Source organism: Dendrobates tinctorius, unplaced genomic scaffold (assembly GCF_039654945.1).
Source record: "Dendrobates tinctorius isolate UK_male_01 unplaced genomic scaffold, ASM3965494v1 ptg000368l, whole genome shotgun sequence".
NCBI classification, from domain to species: Eukaryota; Metazoa; Chordata; class Amphibia; order Anura; family Dendrobatidae; genus Dendrobates; species Dendrobates tinctorius.
In genome coordinates this window covers 277,417-296,471 of record NW_027362034.1, presented here as the reverse complement: position 1 = coordinate 296,471, position 19,055 = coordinate 277,417, and the positions used below count along the sequence as shown (strand labels likewise).

At 45.7% G+C, this 19,055-nt stretch overlaps 2 protein-coding genes and 1 pseudogene across 2 annotated transcripts in view; 2 read left to right on the top strand and 1 right to left on the bottom strand.

Moving 5' to 3' along the window:
• LOC141075744 (uncharacterized) overlaps positions 1-19,055 on the top strand; it is a 559,419-nt gene that overhangs the window by 441,004 nt on the left and 99,360 nt on the right. The window lies entirely within an intron of this gene.
• Positions 1-19,055, top strand: part of LOC141075743 (uncharacterized) — a 230,131-nt gene that overhangs the window by 175,553 nt on the left and 35,523 nt on the right. The window lies entirely within an intron of this gene.
• The window catches only part of LOC141075745 (uncharacterized), a 73,057-nt pseudogene that overhangs the window by 47,639 nt on the left and 6,363 nt on the right, over positions 1-19,055 (bottom strand).

Here is a 19,055-nt window from a genome sequence, read left to right as displayed (position 1 = left end):
CGCTTACTGTAAGGCTTCTTTCCCGGTGCCAATGCGTGTCACATGAATGATATCAATGTGATTTATGTGTGCACGTATGCTGTTTTATGGCCCATGCTGACATTAAAAATGGACGTCAGCGTGGTTTGCTCATGGACACACGGTCCGTGGAAACACTCTGACATGTGCACAGACCCATTCACTTGAATAGGCAAATAGTGCTCCGGACCTCCCGAGTCTCTCCGCATGGCTGCCCAATGGTATAAAATTCTGTGACACACCCATGGTGTCTATATGATCACTGCAAACCCTAGATGAATTCATTGAGGTGTAATTCATAAAATGGGGTCACTTATAGGGGGTTCTGCTGTTCTGGCACCTCATGGGCTCTCCCAGTGTGTCATGGCACCTGCAAACCATAACAGTAAAATGTGGTGCTCCTTCCATTCTGAGCTCTGCCATGCACCTAAACTGTGGTTTACCCCAACATATGGGGTATCAGCGTACTCAGGACAATTTGCACAATAACTATTGGAGTCCAATTTCTTCTGCTACCCTTGAGAAAATAAAAAATTGGCTTAGAAAATATCATTTTTGTGGAAAAAAATATTTTTTACTTTTATGGCTCTACGTTATAAACTTCTGTGAAGCACTTGAGGTTCAAAGTGCTCACTACACATTTAGATAAGTTCCCAGGGGGGGTCTTATCTAAATAAGTTCCCTGGGGGGGTCTAGTTTCCAAAATGGGGTCACTTGTGGGGGATTTCCACTGTTTAGGCACATCAGGGGCTCTCCAAACGTGACATGACACCGCAGACCATTCCATCAAAGTCTGCATTCTAAAACGTCACTACTTCCCTTCCGAGCCCCAATGTGCACCCATACAGTAGTTTTCTGCCACATATGGTGCATCAGTGTACTCAGGACAAATTGGACAACAACTTTTGGGGTCCAATTTCTACTGTTACCCTGGGGAAAATAAAATATTGGGGACTAAAAATCATGTTTGTGGAAAAAATGATTTTCATATTTTCACTCCCAGACGCTATAAACTTTAGTGAAACACCTGGGGGTTCAAAGTTCATATCATACATCTAGATAAGTTCCTTGGGGGGTGTATTTTCCAAAAAGGGGTCACTTGTGGGGGTTTCCACTGTTTAGGCACATCAGGGGCTATCCAAACGCAACATGGCGTCCAATCTCAATTCCAGACAATTTTGTGTTGAAAAAGTCAAACGGCGCTCCTTCCCTTCCAAGCTCTACCATGTGCCCAAACAGTGGCTTACCCCCACATATCAGGTATCAGCGTACTCAGGACAAATTGCACAATAACTTTTGCAGTCCAAATTCTCCTGTTACCATTAGGGAAAAAAAATAATTGGATCTGAAGTAAAGTTTTTATAAAAAAAGTTAAATGTTCATTTCTTTTTTAAAACATTCCAAAAATTCCTGTGAAGCACCAGAAGGGTTAATAAACTTCTGACATGTGGTTTTGAGCACCTTGAGGGGTGCAGTTTTCAAAATGGTATCACTTTTGGGTATTTTCTATCATATACACCCCTCAAAGTGACTTCAAATGTGATGTGGTCCCTAAAAAAAAAATGGTGTTGTAGAAATGAGAAATCACTGGTCAACTTCTAACTCTTATAACTTCCTAACGAAAAAAATTTGGTTCCAAAATTGTGTTGATGTTAAGTAGACATGTGGGAAATGTTATTAAGTCTTTTGTGTGACATAACTCTGTGATTAATGGGCATGAAAATTCAAAATTGGAAAATTGCAACATTTTCCACCAAATTTCCATTTTTTTCACAAATAAACGCAAGTCATGTCAAAGAAATTTTACCACTAACATGAAGTACAATATGTCATGAGAAAACAATGTCAGAATCACCAGGATCCATGGAAGCGTTCAAGAGTTATGACCTCATAAAGGGACAGTGGTCAGAATTGTAAAAATTGGCCCGGGCATTAAAGTGCAAACCACCCTTGGGAGTAAAGGGGTTAATGGCTAACTGAAAAGATGGTAACACATTGCAAGCTTTCCAGACTACTCAGGTCTCTTCAGGCATAGAATAATACAAAATCTGAAGAATCACATAGCACAGACATAATGCAATAGGTAAGACAAATGACGTGAAGTAGAACTATCATTATGGGGGAGGGATAAACAGTGGTGGCCATAAATATTGGAACAGTTCATAGATTAGGAGTGTGAAAGTTTTATTGTCCCCTGATAGGGGTCTGGTTCTGTGTTGTGATGCCCCACAATGTCTGAGGAGAAAATTCCTTAATTGATATTAGACATGAATCCATGCGACACATTCATTCCTGCATTGAGAGTGTCAAAGACTGTCATGAGTTTATACTCCCAGATCCTTCTGTTTCTCTGAGATTTGAAGTTACCTTTTTCATACAAGTAATTTCATGTCCATGGTGCTGTGATCAGGGCTACAAAAATGTTTTGCCACAGGTAGATCTATTCTTTTTTCTCTTATTGTGTAGTTGTGAGAATTCATCCTTGTTCTAAGCTTTTGCCCTGTCTCTCCCACATACAGACCCCCCAGTTGGACAGTTGGTACAAATAATTAAGTACACCACTCTTAATTCTTTGACGCCCCCGGAAGAAGCAGGCGGCGAAACGCGCGTCGGGGTGAGGGGACGCTGGATCAGACGCTTGTAATTAGAGGTAATATTACTTTTTCATTCCTTGTGCTCTGTGCATATCGGCATATTTATGATCAGGATTCTTGACGTTCTCATTGTGTCCGTGTTATTTTACACGGTTATAGTATATATGCCTTTAGCCTCTGAGTGGTTTCCCTTATACCCTTAGGGGAGGGATATTTTGGATATCATTGATCTTGTTCAGACATTGTATATGGGTTCTGACTGTATGGAATAAATATTATAATTATTGATATAAGAATTGATATGTACTGTCATGTGATTGGTTCATACATGTCAGTCTTACATTGTCTCCTCATGATTACTTAAGTGTGTACGGTGTCCCCTATTACGGCATTATGCTTTTGTCATTTTTAGAATTTTTGAATAAAATGAATTTTTAATATTATTGGGATTTCTTCCTTGTTCCATGTTTATATTGATGGGATTTGTGATACGGATTTGCGTGATTTGCCCTTTTGGATTAGGTTTTGGGACATTGTAGTTATTCTATTTGTACACTTAACAAGTGTCCCTCATTTAGTATTTACATAAAGGGTAAGAATGGAGATGAGAACAAGTAGCATTACTTGATTAAACTATTTGCATAGTTTTTCCCTCTCTGCTTTAGAAGTCAACAAACTGGCTCCATAACACAATGCATAATTAGCATACATCACCAGTGATCAAGGATAAGCGCACAATAAAAGTCAATATTACCGACTTACAAACAAAAGTCTGTTTTCTTGACCAACTAGAAATTAAACACTTAAAATTAAGGCCAACATACAGATAACATTCTATTATTCTTTATTTGCTAAAAATAGTTGTCTGGTTAATTAAGGAACAATGCTGTATGTCTTCACAATGGCAAAAGTAAAAAAAAAAAAGTTTATAAAAATATTAAAAAAGTAAAAAAAAATATGAAAGTTCAAATTCCCCTTTTGCCCCATTTAAAATAAAACAATAAAAAATACATATTTGGTATTGCTGCATTCAGAATCACCCGATCTATCAACATAAAAAAAGAATTAACCCGATCACTAAATGGCGTAATGAGATAAAACGTAAAAAATGCCAGAATTAAGTTTTTTTGGTCGCCACACTATTACATTAAAATACAATAACAGGCGATCAGAAGATTGTATCTGCACCAAAATGGTATCATTAAAAACGTCCACTCGGTCCACAAAAAATAAGTCTTCACCTAACCCAAGATCATGAAAAATGAAGATGCGACGGGTATCGGAAAATGGCGCAATTCTTTCATACTTTACCTAATTAAGATGAGTTAATTTTACTGATAAATGTTTGTTTTTGGTCGTTTATTTTCTGTTGGTATTTGGTTTATTCTATAAAACTCCCATATAATATATCATTCTTGAACACACGCCACGCGCATCATGTTTTTGTACAATTTGTGAATAATATATATAGGTTCTCCTCGTCTGAGTTATTTTTGATGGCCCACAAAATACGATTTTCCTGTAACTCATTTCTCACACTCTAGGTATAATAATGACTTTTCCCCGTGTGGAATTTTTGATGTTTGAAAACGTTGTCGGTACCTGCTTTCTGGGGTCTCTTGAGGTTTTTATGTCATGTGAGCCCTGTGCCCAATCAGCGCTGACATCACTGTCCCCACCTTCGGACAAATCAAGCATCATGAGGCCGTCAGAGAGCAGCCGCAGCCCTGGCTTCCTGCTGATGTTCAGACCAAAGGAAGGAGCAGTGAAGCTGCCGCTGATTGGGTGCAGGGCTCGTGTGATGTGAGAACCTCACATTAGCCCCGGGACCGTGAGTCTCAACACCACTGAAGTGGAGCCGGCCCGCCAGTGGAGTGTGTTTTTATTTTAATGAGGTCAAATGTGAGGAATGAGTTCACTGAGAAAAAAAAAAAGATATATATACTGTATTTTTTGGACTATAAGACACACCTAGGTTTAGAGGATATTAGGAAAAAAAAATTGAAGCAAAAATTGTGGTTAATTCTGTACTTAATATCCCCTATCCTGGTATATATGGTCCCCTCATCCCTACCCTGGTATACATAGATCCCTCATCCCTATACTAGTATGCATGGCCCCATCCTTATCCTGGTTTGCAGGGCTCCCATCATGTCGTAGTATGCATGGCCCTCATCCTTATCCTGGTATGCAGCGTCCCCATTTTGTCCAAGTATGCAGGGTCCCATCCCTATTCTGGCATGATTGGCCCCATCCCGCTCATGGTATGCATGGCCCCCATCCTTATCCTGGTATGCAGGGCACCATCACTATTCGGGTATGACTGGCCCCCCATTCCAGTCCTGGTATGCATAGCCCAATCCTTATAATTGGCCCCATCCTGGTATCCATGGCCCCATCACAAAACATTAAAAAAAAGCATTACACTTACCTACCCGGCGCTCCCTTGCTGAATCCTGCTCTGATACCAGCAACTGCTTTATGCTTGTAAGCAGCACATGGCAGGGACATAATGCGTTGCTCACAAGCAGAGCACAGCTGCCAGAGTACTCGCCTTTAAAACTATATCAACATTATGAACATAAAAAAGGCTTCTCCCCTATGTGATGTCTCTAATGTTTATTAACAGTTGATTTCCAAGTAAAATATTTCACACATTAAGAAAATGAAAACGGCTTCTCCTCTGTGTGACTGCTCTGATGTCTAACAAGAAGCGCTTTCCGGTTAAAATATTTCCCACAATCTGAACAGGAAAAAGGCTTCTCCCCTGTGTGAGTTCTATGGTGTTCATTAAGATTCCCTTTCTGGTTAAAACATTTCCCACATTCTGAACAGGAAAAAGGCTTCTCTCCTGTGTGAGTTCTTTGGTGTATATCAAGATTACATTTCTGGTTAAAACATTTCCCACATTCTGAACATGAAAAAGGCTTCTCCCCTGTGTGAGTTCTCTGGTGACTAACAAGATGCCATTTCTGGTTAAAACATTTCCCACATTCTGAACAGGAAAAAGGCTTCTCCCCTGTGTGAGTTCTCTGGTGAATAAGAAAAAGTTTTTTTTTGTGAAAACATTTCCCACATTCTGAACATGAAAAAGGCTTCTCCCCTGTGTGAGTTCTCTGGTGGGTAACAAAATCTGATTTATGTGTAAAACATTTCCCACATTCTGAACAGGAAAAAGGCTTCTCCCCTGTGTGAGTTCTATGGTGAGCAACAAGCAGTGATTTACGTGCAAAATATTTCCCACATTCTGAACATGAAAATGACTTCTTTGCTTTAGGAGCAGTTTGTTTTTTATTGCCTCTTTTGTGACTTTGATTTTTCTTAGTAGTCAGTAATGAATCAGAAGATGGGACCTGTTTCATAGGACCAGATGACAGATCTTTGCTGTGAATGGATGATGATATATCTGGAGTAATAGCAATCACTTCAGTTGTATCTTGTAGGATCTCAAGATCATCAGATTTCAAAATTGAAGATGTCAGCTGTCCCTCTGATCTCCTGGTACAGTCATCTGCTAAAATAAAAAAACAATTATTTTTAATAAAATATCCTTGAGTTTTATATCTTTGAACGTTTCTACTTGAACTGTCCATAAAAATGGCAAGCTATGTAAAAAACTTTAATTATTTACCAAGACAATGAGAGTTCACAGTCTAATAGAAAATCTTGTTGGATGAGCCAGTAGTGTGCGGTGTTCAACTGTTGGTTCATTCTGCCTCCCAAATATCGAATAAAAAGAAACCAATCAATGTTATGTAGGCGAAAATAATACCAATTCTCATCTCACAAAAACAAGTCCCCACTCAGGTCCATCATCTGTCAATGGAAAAACAGAGGTTCCCGCACTATTAGTGGCTCAAAGGCTGTTGAAAAGCAACAAGGTTTCCATAAACCAATCCCGCAAAATCCGCTCTCACTTCGGAGTCTTGCAGTGTGCGCAAACAACATTTAGGATTCCTGTATTTAGCAATATTATAGTGAGAAGAATCCACTTAATTTGTGGTGTGTGTCTCCTGGAGCACAATCTGGGCACTATGTGCTGGGTAATAAAATGGCAAATGTGTAATTTTCACTCCAACATCCACTGCGTGTTAATTTCCGGAAAGGGGCTGTGGAGTCAAAATATTCACTCCTCCTACACACGTGGTCAAAATTGTTGGTACCCCTCGTTTAATGACAGAAAAACCCACAATGGTCACAGAAATAACTTTAATCTGACAAAAGTAGAAATAAATCAAAAATCTATGAAAATGAGCAGATGAAAGTCTGACATTGCTTTTCAGCCAGGCTTCCACAGAATTTTTTAAAAATTAAAACTCATGAAACCACCATGGTTACTTACCGGTAGCCGGTTTTTCCGGAACCCATGACAGCACCACATGAGAGAGGGATCCGCCCCGCCAGGACAGGAACCTACTGAAACATAAGGGGCGGCACCTCTCCCCCGCTTCAGTTGGATTACAGAGCACCTGAGAGGACTTCCCGGTTAGTTACATATTTATCCAACACCACATCACACAAATACACCCGACTATTGTGCACACCCAAACGGTGAAAAGGGGGGGAAATATACGGGTGCTGTCATGGGTTCCGGAAAAACCGGCTACCGGTAAGTAACCATGGTGGTTTTCCCTTCACCCATGACAGCACCACATGAGAGATTCTGGAGACTTCGAACACCTTAGGGAGGGACCACCGCTTGCAGCACCCTTCTACCAAAGGTCAAGTCAGCCGAGGAGGATAGATTTAGTCTATAGTGTCTAAAGAAAGTTGAGGGTGAGGCCCAGGTAGCGGCCTTACAAATTTGATCTATTGACACCTCTGCTTTCTCAGCCCAGGAGGTCGCCACGGCTCTGGTGGAATGAGCCTTGATGCCGTCAGGAACCGGGACGCCACTAGCTGAATAGGCTACACTAATGGCCTCCCTAATCCATCGGGCAATAGTCCCTTTTGACACTCCATAACCTTTGCTAGCACCCTGGAAGGCTACAAATAGGGACTGGGACCTCCTCCACTGGCTGGTTATAGACATATACTCTACTAGGGTTCTTTTAACGTCTAGGCTATGAAATTTCTCCTCCCCTGGGTTTTTCGGATTCTCGCAAAAGGAAGGGAGGACAATTTCTTGATTTCGGTGAAAGTTAGTTACTACTTTCGGCAAGTAAGCAGGGTCTGTTCTCATCACCACCCTATCCTGGTATATCTGGGTATATGGTGGGTTGACTGAAAGGGCCTGCAGGTCACTAACTCTACGTGCCGACGTTAGAGCTACCAAAATGATGGTTTTTAGGGTGAGATTTTTAGTTGAAATCTGCTGTATGGGTTTAAACGGCTCCTTCGTAAGGGATTCCAGTACCAGATTTAGATCCCATGGAGCTATTTTCGGTAAGGAAACTGGCCTAGATCTGTGGCAAGATTTTATGAACCTGGCTACCCATCTGTCTGCTGCTATGTTGCAATTGTATAATGCACCCAGCGCTGAAACCTGTACCTTTAGGGTATTAACCGCCAGGCCTAGCTGTAAGCCTGCCTGCAAGAACTCCAAGATGGACTTGATTGGGGGTTCTTGACCTAACGGTTTTCCCAGGAATTGAAGGAATTTCTTCCACGTCCTGCCATATAAGTTGGTTGTTATTGGTTTCCTACTTTTCATTAGAGTAGTCACCAACCCCGGGGAAAACCCTTTATCTCTCAAAAGCGCCCTCTCAAATTCCACGCCGTCAGATGGAGCCCCTTGACTTGTTTGTGGAATATCGGCCCCTGAGCTAATAAATCTGGAATTTCTGGCAGTACCCACGGGTCCGAGAGAGACATCCTTTGTAGTAGTGAAAACCACGGTCTTTTTGGCCAGAACGGGGCTATGAGGATTACTCTGGCTTGCTCGTCTCTTATCTTTCTTACCACTGCCGGGATTAACGCTATCGGGGGAAAGGCGTAGCTTAGTTTGAACCGCCACGGGATTTGTAGAGCGTCTACTGCCCACAGGTTTTCCCTTGGGTTTAATGAGCAGAACCTTCTCACTTGCCGGTTGTTTTTGGTAGCAAAGAGGTCGATCACTGGTTGCCCCCATACCTGTACTATCCTCTGGAATATTATACGATTTAAGACCCACTCTCCCTGTTTTAATTTGTTGCGGCTTAGAAAGTCGGCTTGAACATTTTCTGTCCCTCTGATGTGTAGGGCTGTTAGGGAGGTTAGATGTTGTTCTGCTTTGAGGAAGATTCTTTTGGCTTCGTCCATTAGGGAGTTTGACCTTGTCCCTCCCTGGTGGTTGACATACGCCACTGCCACCCTGTTGTCTGACATAATCCGGACGTTTTGACCCTGAAACATGGGGATAAATGCCTCTAGGGCTTTGTTTATCGCTCTTAACTCTCTTAAGTTGGAGGAAGCCTTCTGCTCTATGTGACCCCAGGACCCTTGGGCCATATGTTCTCTCAGGTGTGCCCCCCATCCCGAGGAGCTTGCGTCCGTCAATATTACATCGGACACGGGCCTGTGCCACAACGTTCCTCCTGCTAAATTTGTGCCGTCTAGCCACCAAGTGAGAGAGTTTTTCCCCCTTTCGGAAAGTTCCAGCTTCCCCTCTAAACGCCCTTTCAATCGTCTCTGGGCTGACAAGATTTCCGCCTGCAGTTGCCGGGTATGAAACTGTGCCCAGTTGACCGCCGGGATACAGGCTGTTAGCGTGCCCAACAGGGACATTGCCCTTCTTAGGGTCATGTGAGGATGCTGTATTGCCGTAAGGGTCATTTCTCTCACCTTCTCTAGTTTTTTCTCTGGCAAGAGACAAACTTGACGGTCGGAGTCCAAGACGAAACCTAGAAATGTTTGTTTCCTTAGGGGTTGGAGTTTTGATTTTTTTAAGTTTACCATCCAACCCAGTTTTTGCAGGGTCTCCGTTATTTTCTCTACCTGATGTGCGCAGTGATGTTCTGAATTGCCAATGACCAAAAAATCGTCCAAGTAAGGCACCATAATCACATTGTGGATTCGAAGGAAAGCTGTCATTTCCGCTATTACTTTTGTAAAAATCCTTGGCGCTATGGAGATGCCGAACGGAAGAGCTGTAAATTGAAAATGCCTGAGGTCGCCCTGGATGTATAGGGCTACCCTCAGGTATTTCTGGTATTCTTGGTGCATCGGGATATGGTAATAGGCATCCTTCAAATCTATTACGGCCATGAAGCAGTTGTGGTGTAACAGCTTTATGGCCGAAGTCACTGATTCCATTTTGAATGTTTGGTTCGTAATCCATTGATTGAGGCGCCTGAGATTTATTATCGTTCTGAAGGAAAGGTCGGGTTTTTTTATTAGGAAGAGGGGAGAATAGAACCCCCTTCTCTCTTGGTCTTTTGGGACCTCTATCAGAACTTGTTTCTCCAACAGTCCTAAGATTTCTGTTTCTAAGGCTGATTGCTCTTCTGGTTTCTTCCTGACGGGGGTCACCACAAATGAAGCTCTTGGATGCTGGAAGAAGGGGATTTTTAGGCCTTTCTTTATAATGTTCAAAATCCAATTGTTGGCCGATATTTTCTCCCATTCTTGGAAAAAGAGCCTCAATCTTCCCCCCACAGGAGGGCTGGTGTCATTGCGGGGATTTTTTGGCGGTTGAGGTAGTTCCCCCAAACATGAATCCTGGTTCTTTTTTCCTCTTGTCGTCCCACCTTTTCCGCTCTCCCGGGGGACGGCCTTGATTGAACCTTCCCCTCCGAAAGGGCGGTCTCCTTTGATCACCCATGTATCTGGGGAAGCCCTTCTTTTTATCACCGGCTTTTTCCAGGATGTCATCCAGGTTTTTTCCAAACACGAACTGCCCATCACATGGTAACAAACATAATTTCGCCTTAGATTGAATGTCCCCAGGGCAGCCTTTGAGCCATAACGCCCGTCTTGCGGCGTTCGATAGCCCCGCTGCTCTTGCCGTTAACCTCATCGAGTCGGCGGAGGTGTCAGCCAAGAAGGCGGCAGCTCCGTGTAGCAGGTACATTTCTCCTAATATTTTCTCCCTTGGTACTTTGGAGACTAATTTCTCTTCGAGTTGTTGCAGCCAGACCATTAATGACCGGGCTGTGCAGGTGCCGGCTATTGCTGGTTTCAGACCCCCTGCCGCTGCCTCCCAAGTGTGCCTTAGGTATGAGTCCGCTTTTTTATCCAAGGGATCTCTCAAAACCACTGAATCCTCCAGGGGCAGGGCCGACTTCTTGGAAGACCTAGACACTGCTGCGTCAATCTTTGGGACCTTGTCCCAGACGTCCGTGTCTTTAGCCTCGAAGGGGTATCTGCGCTTTGAAGAGGGAAGGCTACCTGACTTCTCCGGTTTCTTCCACTCTCTCTCGATTAGGGCTTGAACCTTGTCATTGACCGGAAAGGTACGCTTTTTCCTTTCTTGCAGGCCGCCAAACATTACATCCTCCAGTGATCTCTCTACTTTCTCCTCTTGCAGGCCCATAGTGGACCTGATGGCTTTAAGGAGAGCGTCCGTATCTTCTACGGGAAAGCAAGGTCTGCCCCCCGTATCACTGTCTGAGGATGAAGATGACCCCTGCTCAACTTGATACTCCGAAGAGGTGGAGCCTGATGAGGAACTCGGGGAGGCTTTCCTACTCTTCTTTTTTAATAATTTTTTAAGTGAGCCCTGTACCTCAGATTTTATTATCGATCTGAGGTTTGTTGCCAGGTTCGGCACCTCTTCAGCCATAGTCCGCTGAATACAGCTGACACATAAGTCCTTTGGGTAGTCTTTGGCTAAAGGGCTGTGGCATATGGCACATTCTCTATTTTTCTTTTTACTTATGGCTTTTTTGGCTCCCTAAGAAAAACAAAAAAGACATAGGAAGGCCTATTATAATACTGCCTAACTTTCACGGAGATCACTCACCACCCAGGAAAGACTGATACCGGGCTCTGGGGCTGCGAAGGAGCGTGCGCCCTGCGCTCTTTTGACCTCGAGGAATCCCTCGATCGGTGACTTGGACGGCTGCTGCTTTTGCCGCTCGAGCGGCTCTTGCGACCAGAAGCTTGCGATCGGGGCAGGGACAATGGGGACGGTGAGCGATCCTCCTGAGACGCCATTGTCACCCCTGCAGCCGCTTCTGCTCCTTCTTTTAACAGTGAGTGAGCCCCACATTACCCCTCCCCCCCGCTACCGCCAGCCGCTCCTGGCCGGCGTCGCGCCCGGCGCCATGACCGTCGCGTCCTGATGACGTCAGCAGTCGCGCTCCCAGAATCCTCTGCGCCGCTGACGTCAGACGCCGGTCCCCGCCCCCGGCTTCCCCTGCATGCAGGCGAAGGACGGGCGCGCGGAATGGGAGGGCGGCACGAGGAGGACCTCCGAAGGGAGGACATCAGGACGTGCCCGCACGAACCCGGGGCCCGAATCAGGCAACACCCTGGGGACTGCGCTACCAGCTGCCGACGGCCGGCGTTGCAGGTAAGTCAGCCCTGCAATCCTTACACGCTGGGACGGCCCTGGGTCTTTCATTCTGACAGGCACCGCCGCTGTCAGAGGGATTCCTTTCCAGGACAGGAACCCAACTGAAGCGGGGGAGAGGTGCCGCCCCTTATGTTTCAGTAGGTTCCTGTCCTGGCGGGGCGGATCCCTCTCTCATGTGGTGCTGTCATGGGTGAAGGGAAAATAGGCCTTAACGTAATCGGTTCATGACCGCCAATGGTAGATAATCGCCAGCGCTAGCAGGGCTTTGTGCAGCGCAGTCGTTTGTCTACGGTCGGCAGTTTTGTGCTCATCGGGACCCCACGTACCTTATAACTAGGGGATTCCACCGCAAAATGCTTCCTGTGACCCCCTACCTCATTGAGACCTGATCGGTACAGGTCCTTATGACGTCAGTGTCACACCAGCCAATGAGACAAATCACTAGGAAAGTTTGTTGTAGCAGCGAACTTTTCCTGGCAATCTGCCCCATAAAAACGCTGTTTCTCCTCAGATCTCCTGTCAGTGAGAGATTAGAGGAGAAACAGTGTTACAAGTGCTGCTGCCAACAGCTGTGTCAGTCAGCGATTGTGCTATAAAGTAACAATACAGATAAGACAGGTTAGGGTTAGGCTAAAGAATTAGGTTTTTCTCAATTGTTTCCCCAATAATTTGGTCACGTCAGAGTTTTCTATTTCCGGGAAAAAAAATAAATAAATAAAATGGCCCGTCAGTATTATAGTGCAGAGGAGGCTTATGCACTTTTATGTTCTGACAGTGAAGAAAGTGCAGTGTCAGATGGCGATGTGGATTTCGAGGGCTTTAGTAGCAGCGACAGTGATCGCTCAGAAATGAGCAGTGATTCTGGTCCATCCTCACACACAAGGACCAGTACAACAAGAAGGACAAATAGCGCTTCTGGAGAAATGTCTCCAACTCAGGGAACAATGCCCAGTACTAGCGCTGTCCCTAGTGCTCGGGAATTGGCGCACACCAATGTCCAAGGGGCTTTGCTTCTTGATGAAATATTTCCAAGATGGGAGGCTTCAGATTCAGCTACTCCATTCATCCCTAATTTTAATGCCATTCCTGGTATAAATGTGGAGGTGGAAAATTTTGGAACAATTAATTTTTTAATTTGTTTCTGACAGATAGCTTGCTAGAGCATATTGTCCTACAAATTTATATGTGTCCCAATTCATCAGCCAGAATCCACGATCCTATTATGCTAGGTCAAATTTATGGACACCAACTAATGTCCTAGAAAGTAAAACATTTTTAGGACTTACATTCAATATGGAGCTTGTTAAAAAAATGAGCATTCAGTCCTATTGGTCCAACTGCCCTGTTCAAGCCACCCCTATGTTATTTCCATTGATGAGTCCATTATAAAATTCAAAAGGAAGACTGCATCTTAAGCAATTTATTCCTTCTAAGAGGGCAAGGTTCGGCATAAAGCTCTATAAAATGTGTGAGAGTTCAACCGGATACACATCAGCTTTTCACAATTATGACAGCAACCTGAACCCACCAGGATGCCCTACTTATCTGGGGACTGTCAGGGTCCTGACAGCGCCAGCGTACAGCCTCCACTAAGCAGGGACTCACCCGCACCGTAGGGACCCCTGGGGACAAGAACAGCCGGAAAATAAAGATGAACAGGACCTGAATGTAGAAGTTTAGCAAGCCGGCATAGGACCTATGGTCATGTGAACGGCCATGTGACTGCAAGGGGGCAGGGCTTAGTGTCCTGCTTTCAGAGGAGGTAGAAAACTCAGAGTCAGGCAAAGCGGGGGTCAAGCACAATACAGGCAAGCGAGGTACCTGAGGGATAAACAGACGGAAGGTCAGACAAAGCCAAAGGTCATACACAAGATATCAGTACAGTACCAGGGATGAGACAGAACGGACAGTCAGGGCCAAGCAGAGATCAAAACCAAACAGACGTAGAAGGTACCAGGCAGAATCCAAAGCGATATCCAGAGAACAGACCGAGTCATACACAGAGAATCAAGTAACCAGAACACAGCACTAACACACTCAGGGGTCACCACACAATGCCAAGGGCGAAAGTATAACTGACGGGGGATGGGAGCTTCCTGAGGCTATAAGAAGCCTCCCCAGAAACAATGAGAGGCCACCTTAATAGGTCCCAGGTGTGCAGGTGAGAGTCTGCACTGCGATAAGAACATTAACCCCAGAAGTGCCGGTCACCCAGCACTAGTATCATGACAGTAACCCCCTCTCAACAGGGGGGGCCTCTGGACCCCCAGGCTTGCCCGGGTACCTAGCATGGAAAGCCCGAACCAGACGATCCGCATGCATCAACCGGGCCGGCACCCAGGACCTGTCCTCCGGCCCATACCCCTTCCAATGAACTAGGTACTGTACTGACCGCCGTACCAACCTAGAATCTACGATGTGACCAATCTCATATTCCACATGTCCCTCAACCGAAACCGGAGGAGCAGCGGACTCGGATTCTCCCCGGACTGCTTCAAATGGCTTCAGTAGAGATCTATGGAAGACATTAGGGATCTTGAAAGAGGGTGGAAGGCACAGCCTGTACGCTACTGGGTTGATTTTTTCCACAATCTTGTACAGGCCAATGAATTTGGGGCCCAACTTGGCTGACGGAATCTTTAACTTAATGTTTCGCGTGGAGAGCCAAACTTTCTCTCCCACCTGAACCATGGGACCAGGTGTTCGTTTCCTGTCCGCGAAAAACTTATACCTGCCTTGAGACCTAGATATACGCTGCTGGACTTCTGCCCATGTATCTTTTAACCGCTGAACAGAGTTCACAGCCCCGGGGCACCCCGAATCCAGACGAGAAAACTCACCAAAATGAGGACTGAACCCATAGTTGATCAAGAAACGGGACATACCAGTGGATTGACTCACCCGACTATTGAAGGCAAATTCAGCCAACGGCAGTATATCACACCAGTCATTCTGTCTAGCAGAAGTCAGACATCTGAGGATCTGTTCCAGAGACTGATTAGTGCGTTCCGTCTGACCATTACTCTCAGGATGGTATGCAGACGAAAAGGACAGAGATATCCCTAATTTTTTGCAGAAAGCATGCCAAAACTTAGCCACAAACTGCACACCACGATCAGGCACCACATTCAGGGGTACCCCATGCAAGCGGACCACATGCTGCACAAACAATCTGGATAAGATCTCAGCAGAAGGTAATGCGGACAGGGGTATAAAATGAGCATGCTTTGAAAATCTGTCCACCACTACCCATACCACCGTATTACCCCTGGAAGAGGGAAGATTGGTAATAAAATCCATGGACAGATGGGTCCACGGTCTTTCGGGAGCTTCCAAGGGCATCAGCTCCCCCGCCGACCGGCTATGGGAGCTTTTAGAACTAGCGCAGACCCCACAACCAGAAATGAATTTCTTTATATCAGAACCCAGAGTAGGCCACCAGAAGACCCTAGCCACCACCAGTCGTGTGGCTGATATACCAGGGTGAGCACACAACTTGGATTCGTGGAACTCTTGCAAGAGTTTAAGGCGAAGTTGCTCTAGGACAAACAACTTGCCCCCTGGCTTGGCCGCAGGAGCCAGCGACTGGGCCCCCTCAATTCCCCGTTCCAATTCAGACAAGATCCCTGCTAACACCACCCCAGGGTGCAGAATGGAGGACGATGGCTCAGGGACAGACACAGGGTGAAAACTATGAGATAAGGCGTCAGCCTTGACATTCTTTAACCCTGGATGGAATGTAATAGTAAACTGGAAACGAGAAAAAAAAAAGTGACCAACGGGCCTGTCTGGGCGTTAATCTTTTAGCAGACTCGATGTAAGACAAATTTTTGTTATCAGTGATCACAGTAAGCGGGTGACTGGCCCCCTCCAAAAAGTGCCTCCATTCCTCAAACGCCAACTTAACCGCAAGAAGCTCTCTATTGCCTACATCATAATTTCTTTCAGCAGCAGAGAACTTCCTGGAAAAGAAGGCACATGGCCTGAGTTTGGTTAGAGTGGCAGGCCCTTGGGACAACACCGCTCCCACCCCCACCTCGGAGGCGTCTACCTCCACCACAAATGGCTTGGAAGGATCTGGCTGTACAAAGACAGGAGCAGACATAAAACATTTTTTCAGCGTCGCAAAGGCCTCTTTTGCGAGTGAGGACCAATTTCTCACATCCGCACCTTTGCATGTTAGATCTGTGAGAGGTTTGACCACTTGCGAAAACCCCCGGATAAATTTGCGGTAATAACTGGCAAACCCCAAGAAGCGCTGAAGACCCTTAAGATCTTGGGGTTGCACCCAATCCGCAATGGCCTGCACCTTCTTGGGGTCCATGCGAAAACCCTCACCGGATACAATTAATCCCAAAAAAGACAATTCTTGCACACAGAATACACATTTCTCCAATTTGGCATACAGATGATTTTCTCTCAGTCTTTGGAGAACAGATCGTACATGTTCCAAATGAGAATGCTTGTCGGAGGAGTATATCAAAATATCATCTAAGTAGATAACGACAAAACGACCAATGAGATCTAAGAATACCACGTTGATGAAATTCTGAAATATGGCGGGGGCGTTGGTAAGACCAAACGGCATGACTAAATCTTCAAATAGTCCCTCGGTCGTGAGGAACGCGGTTTTCCATTCATCCCCCTCTCGGACCCTTATCAAATTATATGCCCCCGAAGATCCAGTTTAGAAAACCACTTTTCCCCTGATAGTTGGTTACATAAGTCGGGAATCAACGGAAGGGGGTACGTATTCCATACAGTAATCTGATTAAGCTCCCGGAAGTCGAGACAGGGACGTAACCTGCCATCTTTTTTCTTTACAAAAAAGAAACCTGCCGCCACAGGTGAGACTGAAGGACGTATGTGTCCTTTGCGCAGACTTTCAGCAATGTACTCCTTCATAGCCAAGGCTCAGGACCGGACAAATTAAACAGACGGGCTTTAGGTAATTTAGCCCCCGGGACCAGCTCAATAGCGCAGTCAAAGGGTCTAAGTGGCGGTAACGTCTCGGCCTCGCTTTCGGAGAATACATCTTCGAAGTCCTTCAGGCATCCCGGAATACCTTTCAGCTCGACAGATGATACAGACACAGATTTAACAGGTTCAACCAGCAGTGCGGATTTATCACATAACTTAAAATCATTAAACCCCCATTGAACAATCTCCCCCGTTTTCCAGTTAATAACTGGGTTATGGTGTTGTAACCAGGGCATGCCCAACACCAACCCTGCAGGTAGATTGTCCAGCACAAAACAACTTAGGTTTTCCACATGAGTAGCGCCCACTTTGAGCGAAAACAAGTCAGACATAAAGAGAATTCCCTCCTTAGTGAGGGGAGAGGAGTCAATGGCCATCACCTTGATCGGAACCTTGAGCCTAACTGTCCCTATCTTGCAGTGTGTGACCAATTGGGAGTCAATGAGATTAGTCGATGACCCGCAGTCCACGAAGGCTGTAGAGGAAAAAGAACTACCGTCCACAAACAGTTCCAGAGGCAGTAACACTTTAGAAAACGAGGAAAAGGGTACCTGAGGGTCTGAGTAGTCTCCCTGTTGACTACCTAGACCTAGTTGTTTCCCGCTGACCGGGTTGAAGATGGGCAATCAGGACACTCCCTTTTCCAATGTCCCGTTTTACCGCAGTAAAAGCATAACTGCTTGTCCTTCCGGCGTTTCCTCTCTGTATCCTTCAGGGAGAGGGCGCCTACATCCATGAGCTCAGGGGCAGTCTCTTTTCCACTGGGTAACAATGGAGTCTCCACCTGCATCACCCCTCTGGCCCACAGCCTGCGGTCCATCCAGACAGCCTGGGTCATGGCGTCCTCGAGAGAGTTAGGTGGGGGATGTAATGCCAAGGCATCCTGCAGCCGCTCGGACAAGCCTCTGCGAAAGAGTCCTCGGAGTGCGGTGTCGTTCCAAGAGACCTCTGCGGCCCAGTGGCAGAATTCAGTACAAAACCACTCAGCTGAGTGTTTCCCCTGACAGACACTCATCACCATGTCCTCTGCCAATCGCACTCGGTCAGGCTCAACATAAATGTGCCCGAGGGCCTCAAAAAATGCATTCACAGACACTCTCTCAGGGGCAGTGGGAGAAAGGGAGAAATCCCAAGCTTGTGGGGACCATTTTAACAGAGACATAACAACCCCAACCTTCTGACTTTCGTCCCCAGAGGAACGTGGTCTCAAACTAAAAAAAAGTTTGCACCCCTCCATGAAGACCCTGAACTCCTTTTTGTTTCCAGAAAAAAAGTCAGGCAGTTTAACAGGTGGTTCTGGGGACACCAAAGCAACATCACTCGTTCCAGCCCCCAGAGACCCAGCAGCTAAAGCCCCCCGCACTGTCTCAGAAACCTGCTGCTGAGAACGAGCCAGAGCTTGCTGCTCCAGAGATAAACTCTGAAACATCTGACTCAGACTTTTCATCTTGTCATATGGGAGCCATAACTCTCTGCATAAAAAAACCCCCAAAAACTTAATGGTCAGTTATAATGTCAGGGTCCTGACAGCGCCGGCGTACAGCCTCCGCTAAGCAGGGACTCACCCACACCGTAGGGACCCCTGGGGACAAGAACAGCTGGAAAATAAAGATGCACAGGACCTGAATCTAGAAGTTTAGCAAGCCGGCATAGGACCTATGGTCATGTGACTGCAAGGGGGCAGGGCTTAGTGTCCTGCTTTCAGAGGAGGTAGAAAACTCAGAGTCAGGCAAAGCGGGGGTCAAGCACAATACAGGCAAGCGAGGTACCTGAGGGATAAACAGACGGAAGGTCAGACAAAGCCAAAGGTCATACACAAGATATCAGTACAGTACCAGGGATGAGACAGAACGGACAGTCAGGGCCAAGCAGAGATCAAAACCAAACAGACGTAGAAGGTACCAGGCAGAATCCAAAGCGATATCCAGAGAACAGACCGAGTCATACACAGAGAATCAAGCAACCAGAACACAACACTAACACACTCAGGGGTCACCACACAATGCCAAGGGCGAAAGTATAACTGA